At 58.6% G+C, this 17583-nt stretch overlaps 1 long non-coding RNA gene across 1 annotated transcript in view; it reads right to left on the bottom strand.

Moving 5' to 3' along the window:
* The window catches only part of LOC145524831 (uncharacterized), a 24550-nt gene extending 6967 nt beyond the window's left edge, over window positions 1-17583 (bottom strand). The window contains exon 1 of the long non-coding RNA XR_014067873.1: window positions 17483-17583. This is a non-coding gene — a long non-coding RNA (uncharacterized LOC145524831). The remainder of the gene's footprint in view (window positions 1-17482) is intronic.

The following is a 17583-nucleotide window of genomic DNA, read 5'->3' as shown; positions in this document are numbered from 1 at the left end:
TAACCCCTAACACATCTGTCTTATGTGCTTTGTCCCACCTGTAAGGGGCTTCCCAGGGGAATCAGTGGTAAAGAATTCACCTGCCCATGCAGGAGATGCGGGTTTGATCCCTGGGTCAGGAAGAGCCTCTGGAGGAGGAAATGGCAGCCCGCTCCCGTATTGTTGCCTAGAGAATCCCATGGACAGAGGGGCCTGATGGGCCACAGTCCATGGGGTCGCAAAGAGTTGCACACGACTGAGGGACTAAACAACGACAACCCACCTGTAAAGACGATTGGGTCACGTCCACGCACAAGTCAGAGGAGACACAGAGGCGACCAACACGTGATCTTTCTCCTTCAGGGACTTACAGTCTATTAGACAATAACACATTCCCAGGAGACGGACAGGAAGCCCCAGGAGAGGTAAAAGCAGGCTGTCTTTGGCTGTGCCCGGGGGAAGGGGGCAGCAAACTGGGTTTTGTGGCTGTGGGAGCAGGAGGGCTTCTCGGAAGCGGGGGCACTGGTTCTGGACCCTGAAGGCAGCAGGGTTGTGCAGGTGGGGGCTCAGCAGGGATGGGAGAGGATGTTGTGGCTAAAGGGCATCGCTTGTGTGAGGGCGCAAGGTTTGCGTACCCTCAGGTTGAGGGCAGGGAGCTGAGGGCAAGGAGAGCTGGGTGGGGGTGGGGGTCTTAGAGGACTCTGGGTGCCAGAGCAGAACTGTATTTTTAGGCCGTGGGGGCCCACTCAGAGAAACTCAGGATTTAGCCACTTGCCATGTTGGGGCCTTAACAGCAGATCTGGGTCTCTTAGAGAACGTGTCTGCTAAGTCGCTTCAGTCGTGTCCAACTCTTTGTGACCCCATGGACTGTAGCCCGCCAGGCTCCTCTGTCCATGGGATTCTCCAGGCAAGAATACTGGAGTGGGGTGCCATTCCTTCTCTGGGGGATCTTCCTGACCCAAGGATTGAACCCGGGTCTCCCGTCTTGCAGGCAGACTCTTTACCAGCTGAGCCACCAGGGAAGCCCCAGTGATCAATTGTCCTTCAAGGAACCTGGCCAGGCCCGGGCAGCAGGCTGGTGTCCCTGCCAACGGATGGGCCCCAGCTGAGGCCCCAGTGGCTGGCCAGGGGGTGGAAATGGCACAGAAGCAGGCTGGGATGGCCATAGCCATCACCGTCAGTTTTAAAAGTGTTTTGTATTTGAGGAAGAAAAGAAGGACGGATCAAGTCAAGGTGTCTGGACTCGATTCTGCCTGCAAAGAGGAAGAGCCGGACTCTTCTGAGCAGGAGGATGTATCACGAGATTGTAGGGGAACCCCTCTGCAGGCCTGCAGGCTGGACAGGGTATGGGGGGCAGGGGGCTGGGGAGGCCGGGGCAGGGAGCAAACGGAGGCAGAAACCCTGGTCGCAGATTTTATTTCTCTTAAATTCAGTTGCATCCCATTTCTCCAAAGAATTTCCCTCTTTGGTTTCAATACTGTGCTTAAATACCAAGTTGAATAATCCTCCTGCCCTGCAAAGCTGTCATTTTCATCCAGGAGGGGCTGGGGTCCTGGGGAAGGCTGCAGAACCTCCCCCGCCCCCCACCCCGTCTTGGGGTGCCTTGATCTGGCTCCCAGAGTGGGGCTGGCTTTTGTCATCCCCGCCTCCTCTCCCTCCGGGGAAAGCAAGGCTGGGTTTAGACTTCTGGAGTCAGGCAAAGAATTTCTGAGTGTGGGAGGCTACTCCAGGCTGGATTAAAAACCCACTTTCATGCCAGCTAGATTTCTGACAGAAATGCCACAAGCTGGCACCTGGCAGCATAGCCAAGCTGGCAGAGTCGGGGAACTTTGATTTCTTGCAGCGCGCTCAGCGCCTTCAGCATCTCACCGGCCCTCCCGTGACCTGCATTTCTGAGCGGGGCTGCTGTGGAAGCCGGGCTCTGGGGATGAAGAACCGACCGGGCGAAGTGCATTTCCAGGGACGTTTGGAGTGCCCATCACTGCTCCTTCTAAAGGTCTCAGCTCAAGTCCGGTCGAATCAGGCTGGTTTTCTGTAAATCGGTGAGTTGTGGTTATGTTGATTCTTACGTACAAAGCAGAGTCGAGGGAGGCGGGAGCCAGGGAACTGGCTTGGGGCCTGGGTTCAAACCCTGACTCTGAGGGATGCAAATTGTGTGACTGTGAACGAACACCACTCCACTGCAAGACTCACCAGGAAAATGGGAGGCGCTCAGCCTCCCTGGCGTCTGTGAGCCAGACGAGACGTGACGGCCATGCATCCGCTGATGAGATGGATCTAAACGGGAAATGGGAAGTCCTCAGGGTGTGGGCTCGACTTCCCTGGTGGCTCAGACGGTAAAGCGTCTGCCTACAATGTGGGAGACCTGGGTTCAATCCCTGGGTTAGGAAGATCCCCTGGAGAAGGAAATGGCAGCCCACTCCCGTACTCTTGCCTGGAAAATCCCACGGACGGAGGAGCCTGGTAGGCTACAGTCCATGGGGTTGCAAAGAGTTGGACACAACTGAGGGACTTCCCTTTCTTTTCTTTCTTTCAGGGTGGGGGGCACACCGAACCCCACCCCACCCATTCCCCTCAGTCCTGCATTACCCCCAACCCGAAGCTCACTTGCTTTCCAAATGACTTTCCCACGCTGGACACCCTGGGGCCAAGTCCCCGGACCGTGCTCCAGTGCTCAGTCTCCGTTTCCTCCTTTTGGTATCAGAAGCTCGCCAGCGAGTGTCTGCTGGACACCCGGCGAGAGAGAGGCCGTGGCCAGGTGGCCCAGGAAGGGGCACCGGGCCGCGGGAAGGGCAGGCGCCGTCACCTCCAGAGCTTGTCCGCACAGAGACTGCACCTAGACCAGGACCGTCCTGTCCCCGTCCCCCTCCTGGAGGACATGTGCCACCAGGTGCGGACGAGACGCCAGCACATGGCACTCGCAGCCTCAGGGCAGACGGGCCTGGACCCTGCTCAGCCCGCGGGGTGGACGCAGCTGCTGCTCCCGAGGACCCCCTTCCCCGGGTGGGGGCATTTGGGGGGGGAGTGGGCAGGCCTCGCCGGGGTGCCCAGCCCTGGACGAGCCTGCGTCCTCCGGGAGCCCCACTTGTCCTGCATTCCCCTGCCCCATGAACGCGTGGTGCCCTGGCGCTTCCAGCCTCCTAGGCCCTTTGCAAACGTTAACCCTCTCCCGTCACAGCAGCTGTTTGAAGCCAGTACTATCGCCGCCCCTTATGCACGAGGCAACGGAGGCGCACGTGGGGGACACAGTGAAGGTCGCAGCAGGCACGTGGCAGAACAGACGGGAGCCCTGAGCATGAGGCTGATCTTCATGAAGCTTCCATGTGGGCTCAGGCTCCGTGTGAGACGAAAAGCTATGACCAACCTAGACAGCATGTTAAAAAGCAGAGACATTACTTTACTAACAAAGGTCCGTCTAGTCAAGGCTATGGTTTTTCCAGTGGTCATGTATGGACTATAAAGAAAGCTGAGTGCAGAAGAATTGATGCTTTTGAACTGTGGTGTTGGAGAAGACTCTTGAGAGTCCCTTGGATTGCAAGGAGATCCAACCAGTCCATCATAAAGGGGACCAGTTCTGGGTGTTCATTGGAAGGACTGATTTCGAAGCTGAAACTCCAATACTTTGGCCACCTCATGTGAAGAGCTGACTCATTTGAAAAGACCCTGATGCTGGGAAGGATTGAGGGCAGGAGGAGAAAGGGATGACAGAGGTGAGGTGGTTGGATGGCATCACCGACTCAACGGACATGAGTTTGGGTCGGCTCCGGGAGTTAGTGAAGAACAGGGAGGCCTGGCGTGCTGCAGTCCATAGGGTCGCAGAGAGTCGGACACGACTGAACTGACTGACTGACTGCAGCCCCCCGTTCCAAGCTGCCCAGCCGCTGGGTGTGGCCAGTGTCAGACCTGGGGGAACGTGCCCAGGGTGGGGGTGGGGTGGGAATCTCCGAGGGAGAGGAAGGTGCTTGCCAGGGGTGTGGGTGCCCCTCTGGGTCTTCGACCGTAGGGTGTGTCTCAGCCCTCAGTCTGCCCCACCTGAGCCTTCTCGGGTGGCCGCCTGGACTCTCCTGAGTCAAAGGGAGAGTGTCGGATGTCAGGAGGCAGGTAAAATCCAGTCTTCTTCCCGGTGGACAGAGAACAGAGAACGGACTGGAGAGAGTTGTGGGGAGGAAGATGGTCACAGAGTGGAGAAAGCATCCTGTTTATTTCTTCTTGGAGAACCCTAGAGCCTTCAGACCCACCTGCAGGGGGGCGGAGGGCTCAGGGGTGCTGGGCCTGCAGAGTGGGGGATGGGGAGGGAGGAACAGATGGCATCCGGCAGGCTTCTCCAGGCTGGAGGCGCTTGGCTTCCTCGGCTCGTAGATGCACCGATCCAGTCTCTGCCGTCATCATCACACAGCCTTCTCCCTGGGCATCTGGGTCCAAATTTCCCTCTTTTGAAAAGCACAGCCGCCATTTTGGATTAAGAGTCCAGCACCGCCAGGATGGCCCGGTCTCAATCTCACCCACAGTGACCGTTTCTACACAAGGTTGCATTCTTGGGTGCTGGTGGTTAGGACGGCAGTGTATCTTTGGAGACACAATTCAGCTCGTAAGACTCAGTGTCCTCAAATCTACGGTGAGAAAAATACTACCGACCTCATAGGGTTTTGAAGCGGATGAAATAGTTAGGGGACGTGCAGTCTTCTGGCACAGGGCTTGTGTTGGGTGTAAATAAACACCACCTATTGGTGCATGCCAAGTCACTTCAGTCACGTCCGACTCTCTGCGACCCCACAGACTGCAGCCCAGCAGGCTCCTCTGTCCGTGGGATTCTTCAGGCAAAAACCCTGGAGCAGGTTGCCATTTCCTCCTCCAGAAATCTCCGCAACCCAGGGATCGAACCTGCGTCTCCTGCTCTGGCAGGTGGATTCTTTACTGCTGAGCCACTGGGGAAGCCCCGATGTGTGTATATATATATATGTATAACTGAGTCACTTTGCTGCATACCTGAAACACGACATTGTAAATCAACTACACTCTGGGATGAACTAAAAAATTTTTAATAAAAATAAGTAAGTTAAAAAAGACGGAAGACCGAACAAGGAGCGACAGAGAGATGCAGAGAAGAAAGCATCACCTCTGGGGTACCTCCCCGCGCCTACGCCCGCCTGGCTCCTGGCCCCGCAGCAGAGGGCACCACAGCGTCTGTGTCCAGCCCCTCCCTGTCTGGGGCGTCCGCCGGAGGCTGAGGGTGTGGGTGGAAAGAACTGCCCCGGTGATTCTGAGGCAGCTCCGCCCTCCCTCCCCAGGTGAGACCTCCTCAGCGTGGACCACGGCTCTGAGGCACAGGACCCGGGGCTGTGGGGACAGAGAAGACAGCATCCAGGGCTCCGTCCCGCTCAGGGGACCAGCCCCCGGCAGGTACGGCAGGTGGTCACGGGGAGTCAAGTGAGAAGAGCTGAGAAGGGGCAGCCGGTCCAGCTCCGGAGCCACGGCCGAGAGTCTCCATCCTCTCATCATCCCACCCCCTTTAAAAACACCTCCCCAGCAGTTCCCAGACTGCGTTCACTAAGTATAGAAACAGCTTCTCCCAGCTTCCTTGAGAGCCTCTGAGCAACACCGGGATGACCCGCATCCCTCTCACGAGTGGACGTTCCTTTCACCAACAGCCAGGGTGCCGGCTGCTTGCGGGCCAAGCAAGCCTGTGGGGACCCTGGACGGGGGGCCCCAGCGGAGGGGCTCTGTGTGTGCAGGGTAGAGCCAGCCCCACGGCAGTCCTGATGGAGGCCCCACCGTGTCTCCGAGGGACAGAGGAACAGGTCCCAGAGGGAGTGGGTCAAGACACACCCCTTACACCACTGTTTTCAAATCCTTGGAAGCAAACCTGGAGGACTCTGCACAGTACCAGGCTGGGAGCAGGAAGCTGCCTTCTGCCTTCTGCCCTTCTTCACGACAGGCTCCTAGACAGAGGGCTACGTTTGTCCAAGCCTCCGCAGTCACATCTCTAAAATGGGTATAAAACACCCAACACCCAGCCAATCCCACAGGGCTGCTCAGATGAGACCAGGCGAAGTCCTTGGGACACACCTGACCCTAACAGAAGTAGAAGCACTGCCTTGGCCCACGGTGCCCGCCCACGGTGCCCGCCCCCGGAGCCCCCGCAGCTGGGCCAGGCGCCAGCATCCCCTCTCCCACGCCCTCCCCCCCAGCCCCCAGGTCTGCCCTTCCTCCGGATCCTTCCCACCCTCTGGGTGATTTGGTCTCCACCTCCGTCCACGCAGACACTCCTGGCAGAATTACCGTCCTCAGACAAAATGCTGACACTATCACTTCCCTGATGGGAAGCCTGTCTGGTGTCCTGCTGCTCACAGAGATCCGGCCATGGTCCCCCATCCCATCTCCCCCTCAAGCCCTGCCCACCCTCTGACCTCCCAGCTATTCCTTCTGACCAAGCGCCCCGCCTCACCGCATCCACACCACCAAGCTTGGCTCACTCCTGAACATGCAGCTGGAAGGTCAGCTCCTCTCCAGCGCTCCCTCCTGCCTCACCGTCCCCTCGGGCATCACTGGCTAAGCCAGCACTTGTCACCCTGCCTTGTCACCTGTCTGTCCTGACATCCCTCTCGGCTCTGTGAGCTCCTCCAGGGAGGAGTTCTCCGCGCACGGCCACCAGCACCTAGCAGGTGCTCAGTAAAGATGCAGAAAGATGCTGAAACTTGCTCTAGGAATGATCAGAGGGGCAGCAGGTAAAACCACATGTGCTGAGCGTGACTGTGAACTTGAGGGAGAGCCAGCGTCTCGTCTAATCGTTACCGCCGACTCTTGGGTTTAACCTGATGGCACAGATAAGGACGGGGGAGCTCGGAAAGATTTAAGTTGCTGTGTCACAGCCAGTAAGCAGAGGACCCAGACGCAGTCTGGCTGATGCGAAGCCCATACATATTCATCTGCCCTGGGCTGGTTTCACCTTGCCCGTGGCTCTCCTAGACACTGCTGGGTCCCACCACAGAGCAGCCTCCCTAGCTCAAAGAAAGCCCAAGCATGAAGCATCACGGCCGACGTCGCTGTCCCCAGTATCAAGACTGCCTTGAAATATAAATGGTGAGGACAATGGTAGGGGTGTGTGTCGGAAGAGCAGCCTAAGGGGTCCATTTCTCCCCTGCTCCTGCACTGGAGTAGTGTTGCTAAGAGACTCACGGAGGCCCTTGCTTGGGGAAGGTGTGTGGTGATAACCACCCCCCACCCCGGCCCTTTGGCAGCTGGATGGCCTGCAGCTGTGGATGAAGCCGAGGAAGCCGTCGGGGTGTACCCCCAGCACTCGTCTCCGTGTTAAGACATATATTAAAAGCATAACCGTGTTAAGACGGATATTAAAAGCACAGCCGAGCGGGACTCCCTTCCAGGAGGGTTTTCGTCAAGCGCGTGGGCCCCCAGGACCGCGGGGACCCTGAGCCGCTGCCCCAGGCCCTCCACCCGGCCGCAGTCACCCCGGTCCCCTTGCTGCTCAATTACTGCCATTGAGAGGCGCTCCTCAAGCAGGGGTCATTTCTCCCGTCAAGCTAAAATCAAACATCGTAGGTTCGAAACAGCAGTCAGAGAAGCAAAGCATTCAGAGAGGTGGCCGTGAGGTGTCTGAGGGGAAAGGAGAGACCAGGTGAGCAGCTACGTCCTCGGAGGGGCTACGGGACCATCCCTGGGGTCCACACGGGCGGACAAGCGCTCCTCGGGGCTGGCTTGCGGGGGTGGGAGCAGCAAGCCCTCATGGCCCGATTCGCTGGAGCAAAATACTTGCGATAGAAAAGAACGTTTGCTGGGGGCGACGCCCGCTCCAGAACCCACCCATCTCCCCAGGCCTCCATCCCTGTCCACCGTGCCCGGAAGATGACTTGAGAAGGAACAGCAGTGTGAGGACCGCGAGGATGGGCTTCCAGGCTTTGGGGAGACACAGGGCCCACCGGTCCGGACTCCCTGGGCCTCGGTGGCCGCTGACCAGTCTCCATCACTGGGGCAGGGAGAGCCAGGCAGCCCCCTCCGGTCCTGCCGGGGAGTCCAGCACAGAAAGAGCCACCTGGGGTCCCTTTAGGGCCGCAGTCTCGGGTCAGCCTGAGAACTTCTGGAGGTGAATCCGGGTCTTTCCAAAAGCAAGCCTGGAGCATGCATTTCAAACCCAGTCTGCACAAAATCGCGGGTCCCCCCCTTGTCCCAGGTACACGGCGGGCTGGCTGCCCCCAGCGGTCGCTGGTATACGTGGAGAAGGCAGCCCTGAACTCTCCAAGGGTGATTCCTGACTTCTGAGTAAAGCGGTTACCTTGACATGGAAAGAAAACACGCTCTCTCGCAGCTAGAGCAATGGGCTCAGAATGGAGATTCTACAGACAGCATCACTCGTTTAAAATCTAATTTTCATTTTTTTTTTTTTTTACATCTTTCAAAGTCCAGCCTAATTCCTGAAGCTCAGTTCCTGAAGCCCAACCAAACAAAACCAAAAAACCCAAAGCTGGTTTTTTGTTTTCCTACTTTCTACAGAAAACAAATGCGTCTACTCTAAGTAGTGGGGGATCACTCTTTTTTTTTTTTAAACATTTGTTGATTTTTTTTGCATATTTCTATATTTTTACAACTTCTTTTCAACATTTAGGATACAAATGCCCAAAACCTCGACAAACTCCGCAGCGCTCCTATTTCCTGTTTCCGAAGCCTGCGACGCACCAGCATTCTGCTCTGAGGTTCTCTTCGCCCTCAGGACCCGTCCCCTCCGTCCCCTGGAGGACCCCGCCCTCTGTCCCCTGTCTTCACCTGCACCACCCGGGCGCACGCCAACGACCACACGGAGAAAGCACCCCCCTCCCCAGGGGATGGGGTCCCAGTGGGACCAACTCAGCCACGATGGGGAAGGGTTTGGAGACAGGCCCCGGGGACTCCTAGACCTCCCAGACATTTCAGTCCCGCAGCCGTCCGCCCCCAGGCCTGATGCGGAGATGGAGGCGCAGACACCCGGGTTCCTGGGAGACTCACAGATCCCCGTCCCGTCTGGTCTGTAAACGCCGACCCCAGGCTGCGGGCAGGCTGCTTCCTCGGGCCTCACCGGCTGCTTTTCTCTGAATACCGCGGGCAGCTTTGGAACCTGTGGCCGTGAGGCCGTGCATTATTAATCCCGCAGCATCCGTCTCGGGCCCTGCGTACTGAAAGTGGTTGACTGACATCCTAAAGGCTCCGGCGGCCGTGGGTCCTCCCCGCTGGGGACGGGGAGCTCACAAGCCCGGCCAGCCCGCAGGTCGGCCCTCTGCCCCACATTCAGGGGCTGTCACAGCTGCTTTTTTTTTTTTTTTAATAAAACTGCAAAATACCTGCTTTCCTCTTTTCAATTCCGCCATGTTTTCCAAGAGCCACCATCCCGTGAGTTTGTATGGCTAAGGCTTTTCCCAACTCACACAGGCACAATTTGGGAAGAGACTCTCCCTGTTCGCAAGAAACGTTGGGTGTGTTTTGGTTCGGAGTTCACTCCCGTGGAGAGGGATCCCTGGCCCCACCGGCTCGGTGCTGGGTCCCAGAGTGGACTCCTGACCCGAGGGAGGCGGCCTGGCGTCTGTCCATCCATCCGTCCATCCATCGTCCTCGGCCTCTCTGTCCACATCACAGAACCGGTAAACGCCGAGCGCCATGGGCTCCAGGACCAGATTCCTGAGCGTAAGCCAAGCATGTCTGTAAGACTCCCCTTCTCATTCTGCAGGAGAAACACACAGAAGGAGCTTCCCAGGCAGGATTGGAGTCCGGGTCTCCCTCACTTGGCTCAGAGCATCAGGTCCCTTTGCAGGCTGATGGTGGGGCAGGGGGGTGATGACTTCAGTGTGACGACCCTGGGACACGCGTGCTCCCTCCACTGAACACGGGGAGTCCGCACCCCAAGTGCCGAGCAAGACGCTGAGCACGCCTCTGAGCTTCCCCATGCTGGGGGCAGGGACCCGCTAGCCTGCCTGTCCACCAGCACCAGGGGTGACGGGGGGAGGAGCACGGTACCACGTATAGGGGAGGGAGGGGGAACGTGGTGGACGAGCGCCCCTGCAGGGGGCCCGGCTCTGGACTGTTAATCTTCGCATGAGTCACTGAAGGACTGGTTTGGCAGAACGGTCACTCCCAGAGCCAGTGAGTAAGTGACCCAGGGCTTTTCTCCCTTCCCCATCACGGGGGCAGGGGTCAGGGGCTGAGCATCGCGGCTCACCCTGCCCTGAGCCCTCCTCCACCTGCTCTCAGCCCAGGATGGACATTCTGGGCAACCAGTGAGCTCCTTGCCCTGGGCTCCAGGCGGGCTCGGGCAGCTGGAGGAGAGTGAGGAGGTGTCTGCAGGGCCACCGCCTGCTCCCCCGCCCCTCCCTCGAGGTTCGGGCTGCTGGTGGTGACGGCTCCCTGTCACACCGTCTACACTGTCACCTGGGCTCCCCACACCGAACCCACGTCTCAACATGTCTCTGTTTTCCCCCGTAGGAACCGGCTGGCACTTCCTGCCATCTGATGATAAAGTCAAAGTCGTTCACAGACAACGTGTTATCTTTAGGGTGAAGCCCACCCTTTCACAGCTTCCCAGGTGGTGTAGTGGTCAAGAACCTGCCTGCCAATGCAGGAGACATAAGAGACGTGGGTTCAATCCCTGGGTCGGGAAGATCCCCTGGAGGAGGTCATGGCAATCCACTCCAGTATTCTGGCCTGGAGAATCCCACGGACAGACAGGCCTGGCGGGCTACAGTCCATGGGGTCACAGAGAGTAGGACACGACTGAGCGACTTGGCGCTCACGTGCATCCCCCTTTCACAGGCCCTCTCCACGGGTGCCTCCCAAGCCACCAGTCCACGCTGACCTCAGCCAGGGTGCACCTCCTCCACAAGCGCCCACAGGCCACATCCACCTCCTCTCGGCCTCCCTGACGCTGCTCCTTGGCCAGAACTGGCCCGTCTTGGCCTGGTCACCCCGGTAGCACCTTTAATGACCCGGCACCTGGTTCTCATGTCCCTTCTTGCCAGAATCCTTCCCTGATCTCAGACCAGGTACTAAGGCAAGCGTCACGTTCACATTCCTGGAAGCAGCCCCCTTCCCAGCCCCCCGAGCACAGACAGCTCAAGGTCCCCCTGCTGGGTGGGGGGACAGCGCTGACTGGCCTCTGGACCCTCCTGCGTATGAGGGCTGGCTCCTTCTATTCAGGAGAAGGGCATCACCACAAGCCTCCTATGCCGGGGGCTGCAACTGGATCGAAGGTCGAGTCAGCAGAATCACGGAGCGTTCACAGACTTTGGCCTCAAAAAATCAGGTTGAAATTCTGCCTCCACACCTTGCTGGCTGGGCATCTCGACCTGGACCTGACCTTCGGGTCTGGGATTCCTCGCATTGCCTTGGAGGGTTGTAAGGGCGACCCCCACCCCACTCTCACCTGACCCAGGGAGGAGGTGGCCTGGCTTGAGGCCCTTGCACTGGCCCTGTGACCTGGGCGGCCTCTGGGGCTCCAGCCTCAGTAAGAACTGCGGAACTTCCTGCCCCGTGGAAGGAGCGGCAGCACCTGCTAGACCACTGCCCACCCCCCGCCGCCCCCAACAAGAGCACACACCTCAGTTCACAGCTCTGCATCAGCCCTGCCCCCGCCCTCCTTGTTTCCTGTGGGTTGGCTTTATTTTCCTAACAAGACTATCAAATGTGTGAGCTGGGCACATGGCACAAACACGACGGGATGGTGGCATCCGTAAGAGTGAAAAAGACGCTGAAAGGAATAGTCTGAGGTATCATGGGACCACTCAGAACTTCGGTTTCTTCTTTGAGAAACCATGGCATTGGAGGAGTGTCTGACCTTTTATCAGAGGGGGCACCCCCCGGGGCTGGACCTTATGTTTCCCTCCGATCTGAATTTCTCCCTCCTAGAGCTAATCGTCCTTTTCATCTTGTTCTGGCTCACAGTTCAGATTGCCTCCTCCCAACACTCCTTCATCCAACGGTCCTGTGGCCCCAGGAATCTTAGGCCAAAGGCTTTTTCCATGACCACGACTGCATCCCCAGGAAGAATGCATCGCCAGGACTTCCCTGCTGGCCAGTGGTTAAGACCACATGCTTCCAATGCAGGGGCGAGGGTTTGATTCCTGGTCAGGGAACTCAGATCCCTCATGCTTTGCAGCAAAAAAAGAAAAGAAAAGAATGTATTGCTTTTTAGACACAGGGGAACTGAAGGAAAGAGAACAGATGAAATGGAGTTTAATTGACCACTTTTAGCACAACAGCCCCAAGGCACTCAAGCTCTGATGAGGGTATATCCACAGCCCCATCTCCAAATTAAAAATGCCAAACAGTTTTCCTACAAGAGACCTTGTGCTGTGCACTAAGTCACTTCAGTTGTGTGACCCCATGTATGACTCTGTGATCCCATGGAGTATAGCCCGCCAGGCTCCCCTGTCCATGGGATTCTCCAGGCAAGAATACTGGAGTGGGTTACCGTGTCCTCCTCCAGGGGATCTTCCCCACCCGGGGAGCAAACCCAAGTCTCTTATGTCTTCTGCACTGGCAGGCGGGTTCTTTACCACTAGTGCCACCTGGGAAGCCCAAAAGAACCCTTAAAGTAAGCTAACTTAAAACGCCCATGGACAGGCCAGAAAACTCAAAAGGCTTCGACAGGCTGAAACCCCGTGGTGTGACCCACAGACCAGCTCTGTCTTCCCCGCGCCGGGGTGGAAGGCCAAGAGCTCTGGTCCAAGAAACCAGAACCCCAACCCCAGGTCATCCGCTCTCTCATGAGGACGCCTCCGTGATGACACGCAGTAACGATGGCAAACAGCTGCCTTTGGACACCGCTGAACACCCTTCAAAGTCCCTTCCATTTTCCTGCTGAGGCATCTCACAACCCAGGGAGCTGGCTTTCGTAGCCTTGTTCTGCGATGACAGAACAGCCTGCCTGAGAGGCCACGTGAAGAGAGGAAATGCCCCTTCCATACCTGGATGCAGGCAGAGCAGCCCAGCCCTGGCCCCTTCTGGCATATTTCCCGAGCTCTGCAGAACGCCCTGTGCTGGCCGGGTGGATCCGCCCTGACCCACACACTCTGTGCAGACACTCCCCCAGAGGAACGCCAGTGTCCAGTCTCAGAGACCCGAGGAGGGGGCCGGGGTGGCCCCTGAGTCCGGCTGAGAGGTCTGCCCAGGCATCAAAGCCTTAGCAGTGGCTTGTGAGAACCCTACACTCCCATCAGCAGAGCTGACGCTCCTGTAGGAGCTGGCCTGGTGGCGTTTAACCCCCACACACCTGCCTCCTGCTCTAGAAAGCGGGGAGTGATGAAAACGCCACCGTCACAGACTTGCCACGAGGACCGTGTGAGCTGATCCACGAAGTGTGCGTGGGACACCGCTGGTCCCCGGTACCTGCTGCCTGAGTGTCTGAATGATGGTGGCAGCGTCTCAGCTCCGGACAAGCACGCACTCAGAATTCTGCTGTGCGTGCACAAGCCTTGCTGTCCCTACAATTCCACCCGTGCGCGAGGTTGGGGAATTGATGAGCTGTCAGGGAAGAGCAGGCTCTTTGGGAGGTGAAGATGCTCCATCTGAGATCAGAACACTTCCTCCGCCTGAGGCATCAACCCGTAGTTGGGGGCCAAGTCTCACATTCACTCCAGCCACTGATCTCATGTGTTGTTTACCAGGGGTGCAGAAATCCTGGCTACAGAGCCACCACAGCCATCTGGTCTACCTGCTTGCCATCGGCAACACCACCCTGCTCAGGCAGGATATGAACTCCAGCACACGCAGGCTGGAATCCTGAATTTTCTGGGTTGGGGACCTCTTGTCCAGGTTTTAATCCGCGTCCTCTCCTTCCATATGGGAACAAGACTTAATTTTCCCTGTATACCAGAGCTTAGGGTAGAAAAAGAGATGTTTGAATTGATGCTACCATAAGTCCTGTCTTCTTGGGACACAATTTCCAGGCAAAGGGGCTTACATCAATAAAAGGCCCCTTCTATCCCCATGGAGAAAGAGGTAGTAGAGATGCTTGCCAAAGTGAAAAAGTTGCTCAGTCGTGTCCGACTCTTTGCGACCCCATGGACTATACAGTCCGTGGAATTCTCCAGGCCAGAATACTGGAGTGGGTAGCCTTTCCCTTCTCCAGGGGATCTTCCCAACCCAGGGATCGAACCCAGGTCTCGGGCACTGCAGGCAGATTCTCTACCAGCTGAGCCACCAGGGAAGCCCAGAGATGCTTGTACCTGCATTCATTAGACAGCTACGCATGCATGCCTATGAAAGGCCCTGTCAACCTGGGGATACAGGAGCGAGGGTCGGTGTCAGGACAGGCCGGGAACCACAGTGCCACGGCACCCTGGTGTGCCCGCCATGACAGACCGTGGTCCTGGTGCTATGGAAGCCCACCCAGGGGCGGGGCCCGTCCCAGCCTGGATGGGAAGCGGGTTGGGGAACAGTACCAGGAGGAGGCCTTCTTGGGGAGGCATCTAGCTTTGGTTTATGACACAGATTCCCAGAATCTGAACTGAACGGGACCTTTGTGCTCAGGACGTTTGGATAGTTAAGAAAAACAAAAACTGACTCTAGAAGAAGTGAGAGGCGTGGCTCACAGGTGGCTCCCCCCTCCTGGGCCCACCAGGCGTACTCACGCTCCCAGGGCTTTGAGGGAAGGTGGCTACCCAGGTCCTCCTGCCAGGGACTAGCTAGCAGGGGCAGGCTTAGGGGGCAGAGACCCCAAAGGTAAGCCAGAGGGTCTCCACCTTGGTGCTGCTTAGAATCACCGGAAGGGCTTTAACATGCTCCCTGGGGGCTCCATGTGCAGCCAGAAGGTGCTGGAACCCAGAGGCCCTGAGCCTGGTGCACAAAACCAGATATCCCGTGTCCGGGTTTATTTTCAGTTTTAACATTTTTTTTTATTGAAGTCTAGTTGATTTACGATGCTGTGTTAATTTCCCCTGTACAGCCGTGATTCAGTTATGGGAATATATACATTCACTTGTTTTATATTCTTTCCCACCATGCTTTATCACAGGATATTGAACATAGTCGCCTGTGCTCTACAGGAAGACCTTGTTGCTCACTCCCGTGTCTTGTTTGGTGTGTGCAGCCTGCTGGGTGTTTGGGACAGAGGATGGCTTTCCTGTTTCAGAGAGGAGGCCGATTCCCGGAGGCCAAGTGGCCTGTCAAGCATCACAGATATGACGAGAGGCGTGGAGTAGAGTCCACGAGCCCAGTGCCTGCCCACCCCCGCCGGCCGGAGGTCCTGGCTGAGTCTCCGGACTCAGTGGAGCCGCTGTCGAGGGCACTGTCGTGAGTTCCCAGGGAGCCCCTGCGTCCGAGGGGCCCACAGGGCCCGCGCCTCCCTGGGATGAGCTGTTGCGTCACAGACACCTCGTGGGAGCCGCAAGCCTGGCCTGCCATGCTTAGTCTTGGCCTCCCCCAAACTCCAGCTCTCAAGGGGCGAGGGGCTGGGGTGATGGCACCAAGGGCAAAGCCGGCGGGAGCATCCTGGGTCTCCTGGAGGAAAGGGGGCCGCTAGGACTCACGGTCGTCTCTCAGGGGCCCCCAGGGCCACCCTCAGGCCCGAGAGGACCAGAGCACAGATGGGAAATGATTCTCAGAGGCTCCCTGGGAGAAGGCGGTTGGTCTGGAGGTGCTGTGCTCACAGGCCGAGCAGCGCTGGGGCCAGCGGCCACCCCCAGGCCCTGGAAGAGGCTCTCAGACGCCCAGCTCCAGAACTTCTTGTCTGTGGTCTCAAGTCATCCGGTTTGCGGGGCTTTGTCACGGTCGCCCCAGGAAGCTAACAGACATGGGTAAAGTGCCGCTGGATGGAACCGTGAGGAGGCCAGGGAAGACTGTCCAGGCCACCTCCAGCAACCCCAACACTTGTGGGGAGGCTGTGCAGGGAGACGGACGGAGGCGGGGGACCCTTTAGAGGTGCCCAAGCCCATAACCCCGTGTGACTGCCGGGCACAGCTCAGCAAGGGCACCAGGGTAGAGAGGGCTGAGGCCAGAGCCCCCACCTGGGGGTCCCTCCTGGGAAGCAGGGCAGGTGTGAGCCCCCGGAAGATGACCCTTGCACTCTTGGCCTCCCTAGCCCCCAGTGGGTGTCTGGACGACAAAAGAGGATCAGAGCAAGTCGAAGCCCGTTTGTGGCCCCTGGACTGGCCGGCACCCACGTGACCCCCAGCCCCTTCCCATCCCACCCTGGAAACCCTGAAGCCTGCGAGATTTGAGAACAGCGCCAGGGTACTCCCTCCCGAAATGAAACCAGCCGCTCAGCCAGACAGTGAGAGGGGCTCAGCCTCTGGGGTGGGACAGGAGGAGCTTGAGACAAAGTATATCTTTATTTCCATGCGGCCTTACGACTTGCCTGCCCAGTCCGGCCCAGCCAGGACCACTCCATGGAGGGGATGGCCCCGGACCCCCCTGGCCCTCTCGCCTCCCCTCCAGCCTGTGCACCACTCTCCCTGATTTGTTTTGCTTGGAGAAACACTTTTGTTTTGATTTAGCTTCACTCCGTCATCTCTTACACGAGCCCCTCCCCCACCCCAGGTCACGCTAGGTGGTCCATCCCCCACGTGGGTATCTAAGGCCTCTGGGAACATTCCGGGACCACACCCCCCACCCCCCCACCCCCGCGCAATGGGGTTTAAGCAAAATGTTTGCACTAATCTTTCCTGGCGGGTTGACTTTGCACAGAAAACAAAATGTTCCCACCAAAAGCAACTTGAGAAATGGCCAGGCACTCAGGGTTTTTCCGGATGAGACCGGCTCAAGGTCACACCAAGAGTCACAGGTCACCCTCAGGGTCACCAGGTGGTTGGTGACAGCCAGGCGCCCCCAGGAGCGGGTCCCTCCCGCCTGCTCATCCTCCCCTTTCTCTCTCCAGCTCCTTCACGGCCACCCCGCCCCCTCCCACCAGGTCTCCAGCCCATCCTCCCACCCGCCCCCACCTCCGGCCTGGGCCCCTCCACCTGCCAGCGCCGCCGCTCCTCGGCGCGGCCTCCAGGAAGCCCGCCCGCCTCTCTCTCCCAGACCTACTGACGCGGCTTTGGGACGTGAGCCTGAATCCAAGTAGGGCTGCAGGTGGGGGCGGATGGTCTTAGCTCACGCCTCTCGCTCCGCTCCCTGCATCCCGCCCCCGGCCCATCACACAAACTCAAGGCCCGGGTGGAGGAGGGGGGAAGACGGCCAGGCCCTGCCTCCTTACCGCCCGGGACACGGACTGACCAGCCCTGAGCCTCCCGCCCGCCGCCTGCGCTTCCCGCCGGCTCACCCGCGCTCAAAGGCGCCGGAGTGGTGGGCTGCGGGCTCCCGGGGCGCGCCCCAGTCGCGACCCTAGCTCGGGTCGGTCCCGTACACTCGCCTCGGCGGCCTTGGACATCCGACCTCGAGCCGGGACCAAGCAGTGTCCGGCGGGTGGTCCCTGGGCGCGCTCGGGGCTGGGGCAGGGTGTCGGCCCCCACCCACCGCCCGCCCGGGACCCGCCAGCAGGGGCGGCCACGGGCCTGGGCCGGAAAAGGAGGGTCGCCCCCACACTCACCGCAGGCGCTCCTTCTGGAACCGGGGGCTTCCTTCCCCTCTGAGAGCTGGTGTCTGAGTCAGCCTTCCGCCCGGCTCGCCACCCGCCCCTCGCACACACGC

The sequence above is a fragment of the Giraffa tippelskirchi genome, chromosome 10, assembly GCF_054371585.1.
Source record: "Giraffa tippelskirchi isolate mGirTip1 chromosome 10, T2T-mGirTip1v1.2.pri, whole genome shotgun sequence".
Lineage (NCBI taxonomy): Eukaryota > Metazoa > Chordata > Mammalia > Artiodactyla > Giraffidae > Giraffa > Giraffa tippelskirchi.
This window is presented reverse-complemented; position numbering and strand designations above follow the sequence as displayed.